A 21,361-nucleotide genomic window follows, 5' to 3' on the forward strand; every position below is an offset into this window, starting at 1 on the left:
GCACAGTGACAGTTAGGTGAAGCAGCGGTGGGGGGAAAGATGAAAGATCTTCCACCCGCTGATTCACTGCTCATGGGGCTGCAACAGCTAGGCTGTGCCAGGCTGAAGCCAGGAGCCAAGAACTCCAACCAGCTCTCCCATGTGGGTGACCAGGGTCCAAGTACTTGGGTCATCTGCTGCTGCTTTCCTAGGCATATTAGTGGGAGCTGGATTGGAATCAGAGCAGCCGGGACGTGAACTGATGCTCTGCTATGGGATGCTGATGTCGCAAGAGGCAATTTAAGCTGCTGTATCACAATGCTGACCCCTTAAGAGCAGTTATAGGTTTACAGCAAAATTGAGAGGAAGGCACAGAGTTTTCCTATATGCCCCTACTCTCATACATGCACAGCCTCCCCCCTTATCAACAGGCACCTCAATGGTGTATTTGTTGTAACTGATGAACCTACACACCATCAAAGTCCACAGTTTACATTAGATTCATTCTTTTTTTAAAAATATTATTTATTTGAAAGTCAGAGTTACAAAAAGAGAGAGGAGTGACAGAGAGAGAGAGAGAGAGAGAGAGAGAGAAATCTTCCATCTGCTGGTTCACTCCCTAAATGACTCTAACAGTCAAGGTTGGGCCAGGCTAAAACCAGGAGCCAGGAATTTTATCTGGGTCTCCCACATGGGTGCAGGGGCTCAAGGACTTGGGCCATCTTCTGCTGCTCTCCCAGGCCACAAGCAGAGAGCTGGATTGAAAGTAGAGTAGCTAGGGGCCGGCACCGTGGCTCACTTGGTTAATCCTCCGCCTGCGGTGCTGGCATCCCATATGGGTGCCGGGTTCTAGTCTTAGTTGCTCCTCTTCCAGTCTAGCTCTCTGCTGTGGCCCGGGAGGACATTGGAGGATGGCCCAAGTGCTTGGGCCCCTGCACCCATGTGGGAAACCAGGAGGAAGCATCTTGCTCCTGGCTTCGGATTGGTGCAGCTCTTGCCGTGGCGGCCATTTGGGGAGTGAACCAACGGAAGGAAGACCTTTCTCTCTGTCTCACTGTCTAAATCTGTCAAATAAAAAAAAAAAAAGAAAGTAGAGTAGCTGGGGCTCAAACCATTGCTCATATGGGATGCTGGCACTGCAGATGGCAGCTAAACCCACTATGCCACAGCTCTGGCCTCTAGGTTCACTCTAGGTGTTATCTATACCATGGATTGGGACAACTGTGTATGATGTGTATCTACCATTTAAGCATCATTTGGGAGAGTTTCACTGCCCTAAAAATTCTATGTGCTCTGCTTCATCATCCCCCCACCCCCCGAGTCCTGGAAGCCACTTATGTGTTTACTGTCTCCATCATTTCGCCTTTTCCAGAATCTCATGCTCATGCAGTTGGAATCATAGTGTGTAGCCTAATCAGCTTTGCTTCTTTCCCTTAGTACTGTGCATTCATTATTCCTCCATGTCTTTTTGTGACTTGACAACTCATTTCTTTTTAGTTAGTGCTGCATAATATTCCACTGTCTGGATAGAACACAGTTTACTTACCTACTCATCTACTGAAGGAAATCTTGGTTGCATCCATGTTTTGACAATTACTAATAAAGCTGACATAAACAGCTGTGTAGGTTTCTGTGTGGACATGCTTTCAGCTCCTTTGAGTAGATGTTGAGGAGTGTGATTGCTGGATCATATAATAAGAGTATGTTTAGTTTTTTTTTTAATTAATTTCTTTTTTTGACAGGCAGAGTGCACAGTGAGAGAGAGACAGAGAGAAAGGTCTTCCTTTGCCGTTGGTTTACCCTTCAATGGCCGCCACGGCCGGCACGCTGCAGCCGGGGCATCGTGCTGATCCGAAACCAGGAGCCAGGTGCTTCTCCTGGTCTCCCATGGGGTGCAGGGCCCAAGCACCTGTGCCATCCTCCACTGCACTCCCAGGCCACAGCAGAGAGCTGGCCTGGAAGAGGGGCAACTGGGACAGAATCCAGCGCCCCGACCAGGATTGGAACCCGGGATGCCGGCGCCGCAGGCAGAGGATTAGCCTATTGAGCCGTGGCCCCGGCCTATGTTTAGTTTTGTAATAAGCTGCTCAACTGCCTGCCACAGTGGCAGGTGCACCACTTTGCATTCCTCTCAGCCGTGGATTCTAGGCTGTTGCTCCACATCCTCACTACCATGTGCTGTTGTCAGCCCCTGCTCTTTTCACAAAATGATGCTGCCTCAGTAATGTAATATCTGTGGCATATCAATATAATAGGCTTCTGTAAAGCCAATATAATTGCTATGTTTATATGAGGGCACTTAGAGAAGTTCATGGAAAATGTAATTAAAGATTATTTTTGTGAAAAAAATTGAAATCTATATATACAAGGAGTCTTCAATAAATTCCTGAAAAAGGCACACCATGAAAAGACTATGCACAGGGGCCAGCGCTTGTGGCATAGTAGGTTAAGCTTCCGCCTCTGGCACCGGCATCCCATATGGACTCCAGTTCAAGTCCTGGCTACTCTGCTTCCCATCCAGCTCTCTGCTGTGGCCTGGGAAAGCAGTAGAAGATGGCCCAAGTCCTTGGCCCCCTGCACCCATTTGGGAGACCCAGAAGAGGCTCCTGTCTCCTGGCTTCAGATTGGCCCAGCTCCAGCTGTTATGGCCTTTTGGGGAGTGAACCAGTGGATGGAAGATCTCTCTCTCTCTGCCTCTGCCTCTTTGTAACTCTGCCTTTCAAATCAATAAATAATTTTTTTATTATTTTATTTATTTTTTGACAGGCATAGTGGACAGTGAGAGAGAGAGAGAGACAGATCTTCCTTTTGCTGTTGGTTCACCCTCCAATGGCTGCTGCGGCGCTGCGGCCGGCACACCGTGCTGATCTGAGGCCAGGAGCCAGGTGCTTCTCCTGGTCTCCCATGCGGGTGCAGGGCCCAAGGACCTGGCCATCCTCCACTGCAACCCCGGGCCGTAGCAGAGAGCTGGCCTGGAAGAGGGGCAACCAGGACAGAATCCGGCGCCCCGACCAGTACTGGAACCCAGTGTGCCCGCACCACAAGCAGAGGATTAGCCTGTTGAGCCACAGCGCCGGCCAATAAATAAATCTTTCTAAAAAACTTTGCATAAATATCCAAAAAATTTGCACCAAAATAAATAACTTTTTTTCCTTTTGGTTAGTTGATTTTATTTTCTAAGACTTCTTTTCTCTTTTACTTAGTTTTTTTTTTTTAAGATTTATTTATTTATTTGAAAGTCAGGGTTACACAGAAAGAGGAGAGGGAGGGAGAGAGAGAGAGAGAGGCCTTCCATCCACTGGTTCACTCCCCAATTGGCCACAATGGCTGGAGTTGTGCTGATCCAAAGCCAGGATCCAGAAGCTTCTTCCAGGTCTGCCATGTGGGGGCAGGGGTCCAAGGATGTGGGCCATCTTCTACTGCTTTCCCGGGCCACAACAGAGAGCTGGATTGGAAGAGGAGCAGCCAGGACTCGAACTAGTGCCCATATGGGATACCGGCACTGTGGCTTTACCCGCTACACCACAGCATCGGCCCAAATTTTACTTTTAATTACACTTCTACAAGTTGTTTTCTTTCTTTTTTTTTTTTTTTGCTGTGTCCTCCTCTATGTGAATGTATATATAAAAACACATCAGGCCGGCGCCGTGGCTCAATAGGCTAATCCTCCACCTTGCGGCGCCGGCACACCGGGTTCTAGTCCCGGTCGGGGCGCCGGATTCTGTCCCGGTTGCCCCTCTTCCAGGCCAGCTCTCTGCTATGGCCAGGGAGTGCAGTGGAGGATGGCCCAGGTGCTTGGGCCCTGCACCCCATGGGAGACCAGGAAAAGCACCTGGATCCTGGCTCCTGCCATCGGATCAGCGTGGTGTGCCGGCTGCAGCGGCGGCCATTGGAGGGTGAACCAACGGCAAAGGAAGACCTTTCTCTCTCTGTCTCTCTCTCTCACTGTCCACTCTGCCTGTCAAAAAAAAAAAAACATCAAAAATCAGAATATAAAATTATTCTCATGAATTGATCAAATAGAAAGATAACTGCAGGACTACTGATAAAACTCAGGGAAAAGTTCTAGAGAAATGGAAATATTCCCATGTTCATTGTTTCCCCAGAGAAATAATTCAAAGCAGAGTGTGGCAAACAAATGCAAGGTGTTACTGTTGTTATCAGTATTGTTATACCTTTGATGTTGGGCTATTATTCGCAGATCCCTTGAAGTTGGAACAAGAAAATATGAGCTAGAGGAGACCTGGAAGACCTTGAAATGGACACAGGAGGGCTGAAAGTCCCTGGAATGACCAGGCAAGCCTGGGCAGGAGGTGCTGGGTAAGGTTAGCTCAGCAGGCAGTGACTTGGGTTCTGATCCCAGCTCTGTCCTCCACTAGCCAGGCACCTTTGAGCAATTTCTTAACCTCTCTAAGCCTTAGACTCTTCATCTAAAAAACGAGGACCACCACATCCATCTTCTGGGAATTCTTACGAGGATTGCATAGGCAGTGCCCAACACATTGTAAATGCTCAGTAATGTAGCTGCTCTTGCTCTTCACCGGTATCTTCTTGTTGGTCACATCACCATCAGCACCAAGGTCCCAGGGCTCTTGACAGCCCGCCTAGCCTGCGCTGCCTCGGTTTGTTTTGGCACTACCGGGTGCGACCTGCAGGGGGCACTCCTGGCACACTGCCCTCCTCTCCCCAGCCCTCTTGCCTGTGTTTCTTGTTGTTGCAAGTGGAAATATCGAGTTTTCAGCCGAGATTGGCATCAGGAGTGCTGTTAAAGCCCCAGTCAACATCCCTGTCTCTTGGGCCTGGCCCTGTCACCTGAGCTTTGGGACTGACTGCTACCTGCCCTCCTCTGTCCTGCCAAGCAGCTGCTCACGTTGGTTCTACTGTGCCAGGAGCTGGGAGAGAAGAAACCAAACCCCTGGGCAAGAACGCATTTGCATAGCACTGGCCCCATTTCCTGGAGGAGGAGGGGATCATGGGGCTGAAGGCCCTCCAGAGGTGATTATAGCCAGCCCCCCACTTCAGGCCCAATTGCCCTGTACCTCGCCTTGAGGACAAGCAAGGAGACCACCCACTCCCTCCCCTGGTTTACTGATCCCAGATTTTCCTGTTACCCACCCTCAATTCCTTATCTATCATTGAACTTGAACGAGGCAGAGGAGAAAGCAAGCAACCTTACAATGAATCAATACAAATACGTCATATAATTGTGATGTTGGCAGTTGGGTTTAGAACCGAATGTTCAGGACAGGAGGGACACAGCTGGGACCCACTGCTGATCTATAGAGAAGCCTGGTGCAAGTTAGGAAAAGGAGCTGGGAGAGCAAGTGTCCCTTTTGGGGGGAAATAGTCCCTTCTTCCAGCACACACAGGTCTGCGCCCAGGTGCAAGAACTGGCAAACTGAATACAGCTCAACCTTTAATTTGCCCCATCACTGGTTGCCTTTGTGGCGGCCCTAGGATCAGCCAATCTGGGAAGGCTTCCTTGAGCAAGATCATGAGACACCTTGGGCAGAAGCTCAGAGGTGGGAGAGGCAGCATGATAGAGAGATGGGGGATGGTTGAGGGTAGAGCTTAGCGGAGCAGGGTAGCTAATCTGCTAGATTATAACCATTTGCATAAATCCAAAGGAGAGGAGGGCCCTGGAGAAGGCACAGCAGAGGAAGGATGTGGACGGGCTGACGTAGTGAATGTGGCAAATGACAAAGGCTGCGGACTAGAGTGACGTGGGGGGAAGCGGCTGAGGAGCCTGGAGCCCCTCTGGCTGTTTTCACCATAGCTAGAGGGTTAGAAGGCTTCTCATACACTGCTCTGTCTTGGTTTGTGAGACTGTGTTTAAAGTTACGTGATACTGGGGCCAGTGCTGTGGCGCGCTAGATTAATCCCCTGCCTGGGGCACCGGCATCCCATATAGGTGCCAGGTACTAGTCCCAGTTGCTCCTTTTCCAGTATGGCTCTCTGCTGTGGCCTGGGAAGGCAGTGGAGGATGGCCCAAGTGCTTGGGCTCCTGAACCCGTGTGGGAGACCAGGAGGAGGCACTTGGCTCCTGGCTTTGGATCGGCATAGCTATGGCCATTGCGGCCATTAGGGGGGTGAACCAACAGATGGAAGACCTTTCTCTCTGTCTCTCTCTCTCTCATTGTCTGTAACTCTACCTCTCAAATAAATAAATAAAAATCTTTTAAAAAAATAAAGTTATGTGATACTTATAGGTGGTCTGCGATGAGCCCTCACTTTACAACTGAGGAGTGGATCCCATGAGCAGGATCAGGACTGAGACCCAGGCCTCCCAACTCCAGGTGCCTGGTTGTCTCTTTGTTCCCTGTTGCCTCTTTCCCATCGGTGTATTGGAGCTAAGGGAATTCCTACCAGTTGGACCCAAATGGAAAGGTGCTAGAGGACTATCTACTTAAATCAAGTCATTTTAAAATGATTGATTTATTTAAAAGTATATGAGAGAGAGAGAGAGAGAGAGAGACTGACTCTTCCATCTACTGGTTCATTCACCAAATGCTTGCAACAGCCAGAGCTGGGCCAGACCAAACAGACCAAAGCCAGGAGACTGGAACTCCATCTGAGTATCCCACATGGGGGCAGAGACTCAGCCACTTGAGCCAAGAATTACATTAGAAGCGCAATAGCCTGGGCTCAAACCAAGCTGATATGGGACGTGGGCATCGCAATCAGCAGCTTAACCTGCTGGGCCATCACACCTGCCAATAAATTCTTTTTCGTCCTGAGGAAAGAAGCCTTTAGTAATGTAATAAGTTTCCCCTAATTTATGTTTTATTTTTAAATGTGGTTTTGAGTATACTGCATTTACTTTATAGAGGTGTTCTACCTAAAGAATGATCCTTCAGAGACTGGGAAGATAAATCCAGTCTGTCTCTTGATTTCCTTTCTGTGGCCTGCATCATCTAGTTACAGGTTGAATGGCCCTTATGTGAAAACTTTGGGACCAGAAGTATTTTGGGTTTTGGACTATTTGCATATACAATGAGATAGCGTGAGAATGGGACCCAAGTCTAAACACAAAATTCACTTATTCTTCATATACACCTCACATGCATAGCCGGAAGGTAATTTTGTACATTTTTTTTTACTGCACTTGGATTTTGACTGACCAGTTACAAGAAGTCAGTTATAGAAGTTTCCTCTTGTTACATCTTTTTTTTGACTTACTTATTTATTTGAAAGTCAGAGAGAGAGAGAGAAGAGAAGAGAAGGAGAGGCAGAGAGACAGAGATCTTCCATCCACTGGTTCACTCCCCAGATGGCCACAAAGGTTGGACCTGCACCAATCCTAAGCCAGGAGCCAGGAGCTTCCTCCAGGCCTCCCACACCAGTGCAGGGGCCCAAGGGCTTGGGCCATCTTCTACTGCTTTCCCAGGCCATAGCAAAGATCTGGATGGGAAGTGGAGCAGTCAGGACTTGTGCCAATGCCCATACAGGATGCTGGCACTTCAGGCGGCAGCTTTATCCACTATGCCACAGTGCCGGCCCCTGTATCTTTCTTTCTTTCTTTCTTTTTTTTTTTGCTCCAACAATTTCAGGTTTTGGGGCATTTTGGATTTTGGATATTTGTAATAGGGATGTCCAACCAGCTGCCCAGTGCTAATTAAATTTGCTCAGCATTGTGTAGACTTGGCACAGAGCTGTCACTTGGAATGCGTGGTGAGCCATGTTAGTGTCTGTCCTTTCCAGCTCACTCCCCTGACCGGGTGCCGTGTTGCTTTTTTTGGTCTCCGCCATGCCTTCCACGTGTCTCCATACCACCTTGTTCCCTCTGTTTACTCCTGCTCTTCCCAGCACAGCCCCTCAAACTGCTGCCCACCGGTGGACCCTTCTAGAACAGTTGCTCACCCCTACTTTCCTCCTCCATGCTGAGGAAGCTCCAGCCCCATTGTGAACAAGGTAAAAGAGAATAGGCCAAAGCTGGAAGGACTGAGTCCAAAAAGAACAAGGAAGGAAGATAGGAAGACAGAATTTCTTTTTTTTAGAAAGATTTATTTATTTGAAAGTCAGAGTTACACAGAGAGAGAAGGAGAGGCAGAGAGAGAGAGAGAGAGAGAGAGAGAGATCCTCCATCCACTGGTTCACTCCCCAATTGTCCACAATGGCCCAAGCTGTGTTTATCTGAAGCCACGCAGGTACAGGTGCCCAAGGACTTGGGCCATCTTCTACTGCTTTCCCAGGCCATAGCAGAGAGCTGGATCGGAAGTGGAGCAGCTGGGACTCAAACCGGTGCTCATGCAGGATGCTGGCACTGCAGGTGGCGGCTTTACCTGCTACACCACAGCACCAGCCCTGACAGAATTTCTAAACTGTGGGAAGAAAGGTTTCCCAAAGAAAGAGGGTACCTGTGTATGGTGAACATTGTACATAATAACCATGGACAATTTCCCATTCCAGCATGTGCTCAGGGGTCAGAGCCTGCGTCTGGTAAGTGAGATTGTGCTAAAGCCATGCCGATTACCCCTAACATTCTCCTGAGACAAGATTTGGCATCAAACATGTGGATTCAAATCTCAAACCGAACACTTTCTAGCTAAGTTACCGCATGCAAGCCACATTAACCTCTCTGAAATTCAAGTTTCCGTCTGGAGATCTATGTTGCGGAGTAAACACTCATAACATTAATTTCCTGTGTCTGTTTTCAGTGATTCCATACTAGGATTGTATTGACTGATGTAGGACTTTCCTTTAGCAAAAAATAAATAAATAAATAAATAAATAAATAGGGAAAAAAAAAAGAAAGCAAGAAAAATGTGACATTCAAGACATTCAATACATACAATGTATAGATGATGTATAGATGTATATATCTTTTAAAATGTAATTTAAGGGTAGAAAAACTCAATTTTTTTTTGACAGGCAGAGTGGATAGTGAGAGAGAGAGAGACAGAGAGAAAGGTCTTCCTTTTGCCGTTGGTTCACCCTCCAATGGCCACCACGGCTGGCGCGCTGTGGCCTGCGCACCGCGCTGATCCGAAGCCAGGAGCCAGGTGCTTTTTCTGGTCTCCCATGGAGTGCAGGGCCCAAGTGCTTGGGCCATCCTCCACTGCACTCCCTGGCCACAGCAGAGAGCTGGCCTGGAAGAGAGACAACCGGGAAAGAATCCGGCGCCCCGACCGGGACTAGAACCCAGTGTGCCGGCGCCGCTAGGTGGAGGATTAGCCTACTGAGCCGCAGCGCCGGCCAGAAAAACTCAATTTAAGTAACTTTTAAATTGGTCCTTTATGGTGCTATTCAAGCTGTTTGTGTACTTTTCCACACTCTTGTACCCTTCTTGTTCCAGAATGTCTAAACCTGGGGCTGGTATTGTGGTGCAACAGATTAAGCTGCTACCTGTGACACTGGCAACCCTTATGAGCATCAGTTCAAGTTCTGGTTGCTCTTGTCCCATCCAACTCCCTGCTAATGGCCTGAGAAAGCAGCAGAAGATGGCCCAAGTGCCTGGACCCCTGCACTCATGTGAGAGACCTGGCTGGAGTTCCTGTTTCCCCACTTTGGCCTGGCGCAGCCCCTGGGAATGAACCAGAGGATGGAAGACCTCATTCTGTCTATCCTTCTCTCTCTGTAACCCTGCCTTTCAAACAAATAAGTCCTTTTTAAAAAGTTGGGGGTGGGGGGCCAGCGTCGCAGCTCACTAGGCTAATCCTCTGCCTTGTGGTGCCAGCACACTGGGTTCTAGTCCCGGTTGGGGCGCCGGATTCTGTCTTGGTTGCCCCTCTTCCAGGCCAGCTCTCTGCTGTGAACCAGGAAGGCAGTGGAGGATGGCTCAAGTCCTTGGGCCCTGCACCACATGGGAGACCAGGAGAAGTACCTGGCTCCTGCCATCGGATCAGCATGATGTGCCAGCCGCAGCGTGCCGGCCGTGGCGGCCATTGGAGAGTGAACCAACGGCAAAGGAAGACCTTTCTCTCTGTCTCTCTCTCTCACTGTCCACTCTGCCTGTCAAAAAAAAAAAAAAAAGTTGGGGGTGGTGTCTAAACCCAAATTGCTTAGTTGCATCCCACCCCACCCCCACTCTGAGTCTTGCACTCTACACAGAAGGACCATTTGGAAGGAACTTCTCCAGGGACTTTCCTCTGCACCACAAGCTATTTCTTTCTGTTCCTGCCCTTTTGTTGTCTTATCCTTCCTCTCCAGGGATGTGCCCTAAGTGTTGAGCAAAGGAGTTTGGACTGTAATCTGTATGCAAGGGAGATCTGTGTGGGGTTGTGATTCAAGGGCACAGGGACTGACATGATGAAACAGGTTGCCTCTTTCTTTGAGACTGGAGAGAAAGGGGAAGGATGGGGGAGGTCCTGGGCTGGTAATGACCTTCCTGATCCCAGTACAGGTCATGCAATGGCAATGAGAAAAGACATCCAAGGGAGATGTAACAAAGGGAGATGCAACAGAATTTGTTGGCTCAATCAACATGTCAAGGGATGGGGCACAGGGCAACAGTGAAGGAGAAATAGCATTTTTAGTTCTCTAGTTTGACTGCCCAGGAGTAACACAAACATTAGGAAGTCACGAGCTCTCCCAGCTGGGGGGAGGAAGACGATGAATTCTGTGTGGACTTTGCAAGTAGGAGTGGAAATCCCCTGAAGGTGACTGAACCATGGAATTGGAGCTCTAAAGAGAATGTAGTGCTGAGGATGGAGACTTGGGCATCACTTGGAAATGACAGTTGGAGCTGTGTGAGTGACAAAGGGTCAGGGAGCAAGAGACAGAGAAAGAGAAAATGAGACTGAACCTGGATATTGGAAGAGGATGTGGCGACAGGTGTGGATGTGTACACAGTGGATGAAGATGGCTTGCAAAGGCATCAGGTCCAGGTTATAATGGGCCTTCTGTTCCGTGTGAAGGAACTTGGAGTTGACTTACAGACAACTGGCAGTGATCAGAGGTTCTAAACTGGGAAGCGAAGTGGGCAGATCTGTATTTCAGAGAGATACATGCTATTGTGTGTAACTATTTTTTTTAAAGGTTTATTTATTTATTTGAAAGGCAGAGGCTGGTGCCGCGGCTCAATAGGCTAATCCTCCGCCTGTGGCGCTGGCACACCGGGTTCTAGTCCTGGTTGGGGCGCCGGATTCTGTCCCGGTTGCCCCTCTTCCAGGCCAGCTCTCTGCTGTGGCCTGGGAAGGCAGTGGAGGATGGCCCAAGTCCTTGGGCCCTGCACCCCATGGGAGACCAGGAGAAGCACCTGGCTCCTGCCTTTGGATCAGCGCGATGCGCCGGCCACAGCGCGCCAGCCGTGGTGGCCATTGGAGGGTGAACCAATGGCAAAAGGAAGACCTTTCTCTCTGTCTCTCTCTCTCTCACTGTCCACTCTGCCTGTCCAAAAAAAAAAAAAAAAAAAAAAAAAAAAGGCAGGGTTACAGAGAGGCAGAGGCAGAGGCAGAGAGAGAGAGAGAGAGAGAGACAGACAGACAGACAGACAGACAAGAGGTCTTCCATCCACTGGTTCACTCCCCAAATGACCGCAATGGCTGGAGCTGGGCTGATCTGATGCCAGGAGCAGGAGCTTCTTCCATGTCTCCCATGTGGGCACAGGGGCCCACGAACTTGGGCAATCTTTCACTGCTTTTCCAGGCCATAGCAGAGAGCTGGATTGGAAGTGAAGCAGCCAGGACTCGAACTGGCTCCCATATGGAATACTAGCACAGAAGATGGCAACTTTACCTGCTATGCCACAGCATTGGCTCTGTGTTTATTTTTACACAAGGAATTCATGATATGGAGAATTATCAGAGTGGAGAAAGACTGGAAGAGGAGTGAGAAGCCTGCTGCAGCAGCCCTGGTGACAGGTGATGATGTCCCAGACTCCAGCAGTGGTCATGGGATAGAGAGAAAGGTGGGGTGGTCGTTCGGTGATTTGGGAAACAGATGCATTGATTAGGTAAGGGAGCTGAGATGAAGAAGAATGATGAATCTAGGGTGGTCTCCATGTTTCTGGTTGGGTGGCAGTAGTGCACCCACTGTGGTAGAGAGTAAACAAAGAGCAGCACTCCTGTGGGCAGGATGACATGTTCTACCTTAAATATGTTGAGTTTGAAATAGACATCCAGGTACACTGGAGATGTTGACACATGCGTGGAAGTCGAAGCTGATGCTTGGATAATGTTTTTGGAAAAGTAGCACACAATAAATGTCTGTTAGCAATTCCATAAGTCAGTGCTGCTCTTTGGCTATTCTTCTCTGGTGTCCTTCATGTTCATTTTGGAATTTTTTAAAAAAGATTGATTTATTTATTCGCAAGGTAGAGTGGGGCTGGTGCTGTGGTGTAGTGGGTAAAGCCACCACCTGCAGTGCTGGCATCCCATATGGGCGCCAGTTCGAGACCTGGCTGCTCCACTTCCGATCTATCTCTCTGCTATTGTCTGGGAAAGCAGTGAAAGATGGCCCAAGTCCTTGGGCCCCTGCATCCACATGGAAACCCAAAAGAAGCTCTTGGCTCCTGGCTTTGGATTAGCCCAGCTCCAGATATTGTAGCCATTTGGGGAGTGCACCAGCCGATGGAAGATTCTCTCTCTCTCTCTTCCCCTCTGCCTCTCTGTAACTCTGCCTTACAAATAAATTTTTTTTTAAAGAAAGTACCAACATCCTAAATGATTGTGGGACAAATCTGAAAATAAACAAGGAGACACACAATATAAAGCAGAGTTACAGAGAGGGAGAGAGAGAGAGAGGCAGAGAGAGAGGGAGAGAGAGATGGAGAAAGAGAGGTTTCTTCCATCTACTGGTTCATTCCCCAAATGGCCACAACTACCAGAGCTGTGCTGATCTGAAGCCAGGAAGCAGGAGCTTCTTCCGGGTCTCCCATATAGGTACAGGGGCCCAAAGACTTGGGCCATCTTCCTCTGTTTTTCCCAGGCTATTAGCAGGGAACTGGATCAGGAGTGGAGCAGCTGGGACATGAACTGACACCCGTAAGGAATGCCAAGGTCACAAATGGCAGCTTTATCCACTACACCACAATGCCAGCCCCTTATTTTGGAATTTGATCAGAGTCTCTATATTCTTTTTGGCTGTGAATGTCAAGACTGTTCTTAGGAATCCTTTAGACAGCCTTTTCCCATTACCTTCCAGGTCTTACACCAGCCTTGCAGGGTGACCCTGAGACCATCTGACCACAACCTCTCATCTGTATTGACATAGGAGCAGGGATACTGGGGGCTTGAAGATCAGTTGGGTCATAGTTTCTAGGACATTGTTCTACTTCCATAGTATTTCTTTCCTTTCTGAGTAAAGTTATCAAAAGGATAATCTATACAAGGTGCTTTAAAGTTTGTGGAAAATGGAATCACAAGTTTATTTTATGCAAAACCTATGAAATCCATTCATTGCTTTTATAATACATATTTTATATCAAGTTTTTGTTATCCCTTATATGCTATCACTCTCTTTAACATTTTTCTCACTTTTTTTTTTTTTTTTTGACAGGCAGAGTGGATAGTGAGAGAGAGAGAGAAAGGTCTTCCTTTTGCCATTGGTTCACCCTCCAATGGCCGCCACGGCTGGCGCACTGTGGCCGGCGCATCGCGCTGATCCGAAGGCAGGAGCCAGGTGCTTCTCCTGGTCTCCCATGGGGTGCAGGGCCCAAGGACTTGGGCCATCCTCCACTGCCTTCCCGGGCCATAGTAGAGGGCTGGCCTGGAAGAGGGGCAACCGGGAAAGAATCCGGCGCCCCGACCGGGACTAGAACCTGGTGTGCTGGTGCCGCAAGGTGGAGGATTAGCCTATTGAGCTGCGGCGCCGGCCCTCACTTTTTTTTTTTTTTAACAGACAGATTTAGACAGTGAGAGGGAGACAGAGACAGAGAGAAAGGTCTTCCTTTTCAGTTGGTTCACCCCCCAAATGGCTGCCACGGTTGGTGTGCTGCGGCCGGCGCGCTGCGCCGATCCAAAGCCAAGAGCCAGGTGCTTCCTCCTGGTCTCCCATGTGGGTGCAGGGCCCAAGGACTTGGGCCATCCTCCACTGCCTTCCCGGGCCACAGCAGAGCATTTTCTCACTTTCTAATGGTTCCCACCTTGACCATTCTTCTGAAATGGCTTTCAAATGTCACTAGCGACTTTTTTCATTGCCAAGTTCAATGCCTTTTCTCACTGCGCCTGCTGATACTGTTAGATCATCGACAGGCTCTTCTTCCTTGGCTCTTGTGACATCCTACTCTTTGTCTCCTTGCTGCCTGACAGGTAGATTCTCTGTCACTCTTTGTAATGTGTATGTGTGTGTGTGTTTGGGGGGTGGGGGTCTTTCTTCTCCCCATCCTCCAAATGCAGGTGTTCTTTGCCCTCCTGGCCAGGCTCTCCTTTCTCTGTGCAGAGTCTGTGTTGGGAGCCTCCCTGCTCCCATGGCTTCAACTCACCCTGCCCTGGCAGCCAGTGTCCCCCTCTGACCTCATCACCTCCTCTACCACAACTCGGTCTCAGCAGGCTGGCTGCTCCCCTGGACTCCCTGTGCTCCTTAATAACCATGTAGAACTATCCCTAGGCTTGAGACCCTGGTGTGATCTCAGAAGGTTTCTTCCTTTGCTCATCACATCAAGTTAATCTCAAAGTCTTTTAATTTTGGCTTTTCTGTACTTGAATCCACTTTCTCTGCCCCTTTTTGCTGTGACCACAGTTACTTGGGCACTTATCTCTTTGTGCTATGTTTTCCAAACCATCTTACTCACATGTAGCTGATTTTTCCTAAGATTCTGCTATGGCTTTGTCTCCCTACTGCCTAGGAACCTTCAGTTGCTCTCCAGTGCCTGTGGAAACTCTGGCCTGACCTTGGAGCATGACTGTATCTGGCTTTCCACCCCCCTGCCCCAAACTCCCCTGGCTGCATTCTAGTCCTCCCCTCTTTGAACGGTACACTGGCCCATTTGATGGCTTTTGGAGGTTAAACTAATCTAAATGTTCTAGTTTCTTTGCTTTTGTACCTGGTTTTACATCAACTCAATATGGTTAACACTGGTTATTGATTAGTACTTAAATGTTTGTGATGAGGAATGAGAAAATCATTACTTTCTTCCTTAGTAGATGCTCAGTGGAGGGAGAAGATTATGGATAAAAGCCTCTCGAAACATGGTGCAGGGAATGAGGGAAGCCCCTGGCGACGAAAAGGTGGAGAACCACCGAGCTGGACGCGGGTCCAAGGGATGATTTCTTGCTGCTCCCAGGGACTTTGCTCTTGCTATTCCCTCTGCTTTCAATAGCTGGAGTCTCTGCATCCGTTGGCGCCCTTGCGGCTGTCACCTGCGTCTGCCCGGCGCCCCCTAACTAGAGCGCCCTTTCCCTCTCTGCAGCCGTGGAGCGGCTCCCGCCCTTAGCCGCCCGCCGGGGCTCATTTTTCCATCGCCACCAGCTGCTGCAGGCGTGGCCTTGGCACCTACTTGGACCCGGTACTACTCAGAAAACGGTGAACAAACTACGCGCGAGGAGCGCTGATTGGTGCAGAGCTGCAGCCCCCGTCCCACTCCCGGGCGCCGCCTCGCGCGCAGCCCGCAGCGCCCCCCGGGCGCTCCCTGAATTCATTTCTACCCCATGGAGACGGCCCCAGCCCCGCCCCGGTCTCTGACTCTGCTTTCCTCTCCCGCCCTGTCGTCGTGCCAGCTCGGCTCCTATCGCTCGCGTATCGCCTCTTCATCTCGCGTTCTCCCGGACTCTGTCTGGGTCTCTGTCTTCCACTCTTTCTGCGCCTCCATCTGTCTGGGTCTCCGCTTCCTCGCCCCCTACGCCCCGCCCCCCGCCCCAGCGCCGCCAATCCTGGCCGCTCGGGCCTGGCGCTCCACTCTCCCATTGGTCTGCCGGAGCCCCCCGCCCACGCCCGCCCGGCCCCCCACCGCGGGCCCCTCCATTCAACAAAGTTTGGCTCCGGCGCTGCGGAGGGAGGGGGCGGCCCGGCCCGGCCCAGCTCTGCCCCCGGCCGGCCCGACCCCGGCCCCGGCCCCCGGACAAGCCCTTATCTGATCCCAGCTCCGGGTTTAAGACTCTTGGCCCTGCCCGTCGCACGGCTCCGCTCTTCACCCCCTATCCGTCCATCCGTCCCGCTGCCCCACGGCTCATCTGAGGAGCCCCTCCGCCTTGGACCCAAGGTAAGACCCGACCCTGATGCTGGAGTGCTGCCTCTCCGGCTGTAGCCCTGTCCACTTAACTCTCCAGACACTGTGAGGCCCCAGCCCCTTGGCCCCTACCCTGGCTAGTGTCAGCAGAAGGGCCTGCCCTCTGGCCTCATGCTTTGAGCAACCCCAAACGGACCGTCCTGGGAAGGTCACCCCACGATGGGAACTCTACCCAGGCAAGTCATGTCAGCCCTCTTAATCTAAGGAAGTGGCTTCCCTCCCCTCCCCAGCCCAGACTTGCGGGTGTATCACTGCTCCTCCAGTTAGTGCAAGTGAGACCACACGCAGCCATGCATCCCTCACACAGGCACACGGGACTGCCCCCTCGTCCAGGATGGACAGGTTGCTCCCATGCCCAGCCCCTCCCTCCTCCCCAATACAGTGACACACATAATGCACCTGCTAATTGTCGATTCACACATGGTGGGGGAGGGCACGTACTACTAGCTTAGCTTAGGGAGCTGCAGTAGGATATGATGTGCCTTGGAACCCACTCACTCATTTTCTTTCTTCCATTCTGACTTGGGTCCCACTTCAAGAGACCCCTCCCCATCAGTCTACCCCACCTCAGCTCTTGCACTCTGAGATTCCCAGGAGGGGAGGAGCTGAGCCACCCCTGCAGGCTTAGGGTGGTAGGCTGGGATCTGCAAATTCACCCTCAGACTGGATGCCCCTTCCCTTTCTATCCCTCCCTCGTACCAGGAACTAACCAAGGGCACTTGTGCTAGGAAAGAGACGAAGGTTGGAACTTCCTGTTTCGGGGAAGGAGAACTGAGCCCCAGGATGGGTAGAAGGGCAAAACTAGTAGAATGTGGGGCTGGGGCAGCTGGTTTCTTATTTTCTTGCAGTAAATGAAGTGCCCCAAGCAGGCAGAGGCAGACAGGGGAAGTGGGAGTGGTGAAGCTGGTATAAATCTGGACCTTTAAATTCCAATTACCTTGCTTATCAATGCAAATTCTGACTAGAGAGCTCTGTCCAGGCTGCTGTTGCTTTGGAGTTTGAATTTTATTTCTCCCCATGGGGACTGCTTTAGACAGTTTGGAGAGGAGGGAGATGATGATGGCAGATCTGGTGCTCTCCTGGGGGGTGGGATGGGGATAACCTTGTTCAAGAGTGCTGAGAGTGGTTATTGAGAAACCCGCCAACAGCTACCATGACCTACAATTTAGTTCCATCCTGAAACCATCTTCCTAATGTCCCAGGAGTTTTGAACATGTTCCCAGTTCCATCCTGTGCCAAGGGGTAGGGCTCATTAATTCCTCGGGGCTTAGACTGGGTAGGGGGGACCGAGTCTAGAAGGAACCAGGTGTTCTGACTCCTAGCTGGCTCTTCAGGGAGGAGGAAATAGGGGGGAGGGGGAGGGAAGGCATCAGGCCAGGGAGAGGTCCAGGGCTGGACTGCAGAGGCAATGGGCATGGCCCACGCAGTGCCAACTCCTTTTGCCCGCATCCCCCCACCCAATCAGTTCTTTGGTAGTGGTGAGGGAGGGAGAGAGGGAGGGAGGGGGAGCTGGGGGTGATCTGGGCCAGTCCAGCCTCCCAAAGCCCTTGCCAACCTGGGTCCTGAAAGGAACTGCTGTTTTCTGAGCCATCCCCCCACCCCCTACCCAGTGCCCAGAGCAGCCAAGTTGTCTCAGCGGATATCAAATAGCAATGACTCCAGTGATTGGGGGGTGGGGGGTAGGGGTATGGTCCCATTCCTTCTGTGGCTGTAATGCACACTCTCGCTGCTGCCCTCTACCCTGAAGAAAAGTTGTGTCTCCCCCACATCCCGTCTCTGGGTGCATGTGTTTGGGTGGGTGGATTACTTGTCTGCTCCCTGGCATTCCCCACCTGCTCCACTGTGCATGAGCTCATTTACAGCTCCAGCTCTGTTGGCTTGGGCCAGAAGCGGAGTGACTGGCAGAAGACCCAGGGGCCTTCCTTCCCTTCTCCCTCCTTTGGGACCAGAAAGGTCAGAATGCTAGGACCTGGGTGGGCTCCAGAAAAGTCCTCTGGAGTCAGCCTGGGGTTGGTGGGATGACAGGTTTCCGGGGTCTAGAGGGTGGGTTATGCAGAAAGAGCCATTTCCTCAAAGGAGGTTCCTGGGCCTCCTAGGAAAATGCTTGGTTTCTACACAAGATAAAAAGTTAGAGGCCCCTAGCACTGGGTGAGAGGGAAAGAGATATTGGGCAATGGAACCCCTAAACTTTCCTGCCAAAGGTTATTTAGGACAGAAGAAAAACTCTTCACCCTCCCTCCGCTCCCCAGCCTAGATTCTCCTCTTGCCTGACTGGTCCGTGCTACTGCCTAGCTGAGGCCAAGCTGTCCAGGACAGCAGTGAGGCCCAGGAAAGGGGGCGGAAAGAAGGAGACTCCAAGGCCCACCATTGAGAGGGAACCGCAGGAAGCCTGGAGGAAAGGGGGAGGTTTGGAATCCCAGTGTTGCAGCTCCCGGTGAAGCGTGGTTGGGGGGCAGGTCCTGGGAAGGAAACCTTTCAGAGTGAGCTGTGCCTCCTCTGTCTGCCCCCTTCCTTCACCTGGGTTCATCTCCACGTTGTCGCTGTTCTCCAGGGGAGAGTGCCTCTGAGTGGCCCCTCTTCATCCCCTCCCCCACCAGAACCTTGAAAGGGCAGAGAAAAAGGGATTGTGGGAAAAACCCTCCCGTGGGTGTCAGCCAGCTGGGAGCCTGGATTTGAGGTGGTGGGGGGAAGGGAGGGGCTGTCTTTGGAATGTGGGAGAGAAGTAAGAACTGAACTGTGTGGCCTGGAGCCAGAGGTTGGAGGAGCAGGGGCTTGGGAGGGCCAGACTAGCCATGGAGACCTCCAGAATGGTGTCACGTGGAAGGGATGTGTGTGGCCCTTGAGTCTTGGGCAAAGGGTTGAAGCTGAGCAGGAAGGATGCAGGTTAGAGTCCAGGAAACATCTCCCCAAAAAAGGGAAGGCATTTGAAACGGTGATTGGGAGATGACCTTCTGGACAAAACAAACAAGCACACATACAACAACCAAACTGAGAAATGAAATCAAAATTCTCCCCGAAACCCCCACCCCCACCCCAACAAGGCTTCCAAGAGGAGCCTTGAAGTTCCAAGACTTGGGACTTTGCGACACCTGTCAGGGTCTCTGCTGGTGTAACAATGGTGCATTGCAATCCTCAGGCCTCCCTCCTTTCTGAGACAGTGGGCACGGCCCTCGTTTTGCCACTCTGCAGCTACCACAGGTCTGCTCTTCCTTACAATGGGGCCAACAATGGCCGCGAGGATTAAAAGAGTCAATATTTGGAAAGGGCCTGGTATGGTGGCTGGCGTGGAAAAATGCAGTTGAGTGCAACTGAGCTTCTCCCACCTTCTGACACTCCTGCATCATCTTTCCTGGCTCCCAAGCCTTGGCCCCGCCCCCTGCCCCCTCCAGCCCCACTGTGGTTTTTCTGAGGTTCCGTCTGCAGTTGGGCCAGGTGAAGGGAAGGTCAGGTAGTCAGGTGAGGTGTCTGTCTTTAACAGGCTGGCCGTCACCTGAGGTTGCTGCTCCACACCTGTAGCCTGTTCTTCCCATGGGTTTTTACCAAATGAGTGTTCTGACTTCAATTCAGACTCAGCAAGTGTCCCCCAAATAACCTTCCCCCCATTCTCAGCTACCCCTCTGCTTCAGCCAAAGACACCAGCTTCTCTCTACCCCACTCCCCTCTGCTTCCTGCATGGCCCTGCCTTCCTTGCTCCTGCCAGGTCTGATCCTCCTCTCCCACCCCCAGCTCAGCCCATCCATCCCATCGGCCTGGGTGTCCACAGCAACCTCCTTAATGTCCTTGCCTTTCTCTCCATCTTTTCGATCCCTCCCCCTTACTCCACCGTGGAATTAGCCCTGGGGTTGTCTTTGTGAAGCACCTGTCTTACCCTGTCTCTCCCCCACCCAGTCGCCCCATTGGCATCAGTGAGAGTTTCCCAGTCACGGCCTTTCTCCCCTCCCCTCCAGCACCCCCATCTTTTGGGACTGCATTCTTCAGGCTTGGGGGATGCAGCAGCAAATGCAGGGCTAGTCCAACTCCCAGCCTGCCTGCACACCCCCAGCCTCCTGTTGGCCTCTCTGCCCTCTGGCTTGTGTCCCCTGTTGATGACTTTGCCCAGGGTGCTCCGGGCATGGTGATGTTGCTGGGGACATCCTGTCTCCTTCATTAGCCTGTGGGCTCCTGTAGGGTAGGACCCATCCATGCTCCTGTCAGGCTGGGGACTTTGCCTGGAGCAAAGACGTCTCTTTTCTCCCTGGACCTCTGGGCACCCAGCAAAGAGCTTGGCTCCTGGGCTCAGAGTGGCTTCTTTCCAACTGGACTCTGAGTAGAAAACCATTTCGCTTGCTCAGTCTGAGGGGAGGGTGAGCATCCTGCTGCGGGGCTGTGTAAGACTCTATCTTTAGGGGAAGGTAAGACCCTGTGACCCATCTCTGGGAAAACCTCAAGAGCCACTCCTCTCCTATCAGCGCTCTCATTCTGTGCAGATGGCCTCACCCTAAGATTGCACTAGATTCTCCCACTTCCAGTCCTCTAAACTCTGGTGACCAGACACAAAAAGCCTCATGGCTGTCCAGGCCCCAGGGGGCTGTCTCCCTTCACAGGGAGGTCTGACTCCCGCCCACACGGGGCTTGTCAGCAGCCGTCTGGAGTCTGGAGAGGAAGAAGGGGGCGAAGGTCAGAGTCTGGTTTTGGGCAGCCCTGTGGTCTTGAGCAGACCTCTGAACAGGAGTTTTCAAGCTGGTTGACAAGTGGGGATGCCCTCCAAGTGGGGAGTAGGCCTGCCCTCTTAGTGTTATCCCTCAGCAAGACCTCAGATCCCAGCCCCAACTGCTGGACCTAGACACAAGGCCCCTCCCCATGTCTAAACCTGCCCAGTGGACCCTCTGATAAAAGAGGTAATGGGGTGGCTGGTGGGAAGAGAGGGGAGAGCCAGGCTGGATCAGTAGTTCCCAAACTTTCTGATGCAGAACCTCTTTATACTTTTAAAACTCACCTCAGACTCCAACGAACTTATGTTTGCATGGGTTATGTCTATCGACATTTGCTGTGTGAGAAAGGAACACGGGGAAAACTTAAAATAATTATGAATTCACTGATTAACAAGCCCATTGCATATTACTCTGACATATTAGAAATGAGAAATAACTATGTCCCCCCCCAATAAGCAAACAAGGAAGCAAACAAAATGTTTAAGAAGAGTGACATTTTCACATCTCTTTTTAATATCTGGCTTCGAAAAAGACAGTTGGTTTCTGAGATCTGCTTTTGCATTCAGTACATTGCTACTGCATCTGT

General features: G+C 51.1%; 1 protein-coding gene across 1 annotated transcript in view; it reads left to right on the plus strand.

Moving 5' to 3' along the window:
• The first annotated feature begins 15,895 nt into the window (after positions 1 to 15,895).
• The window catches only part of KCNJ10 (potassium inwardly rectifying channel subfamily J member 10), a 30,663-nt gene continuing 25,197 nt past the window's right edge, over positions 15,896 to 21,361 (plus strand). The window contains 1 exon segment of the mRNA NM_001198930.2: positions 15,896 to 16,057. The gene's annotated coding sequence lies outside the window, so the exon portion shown is untranslated.

The sequence above is a fragment of the Oryctolagus cuniculus genome, chromosome 7 (assembly GCF_051225735.1).
Source record: "Oryctolagus cuniculus isolate XC-2025 breed Fujian yellow rabbit chromosome 7, ASM5122573v1, whole genome shotgun sequence".
Lineage (NCBI taxonomy): Eukaryota > Metazoa > Chordata > Mammalia > Lagomorpha > Leporidae > Oryctolagus > Oryctolagus cuniculus.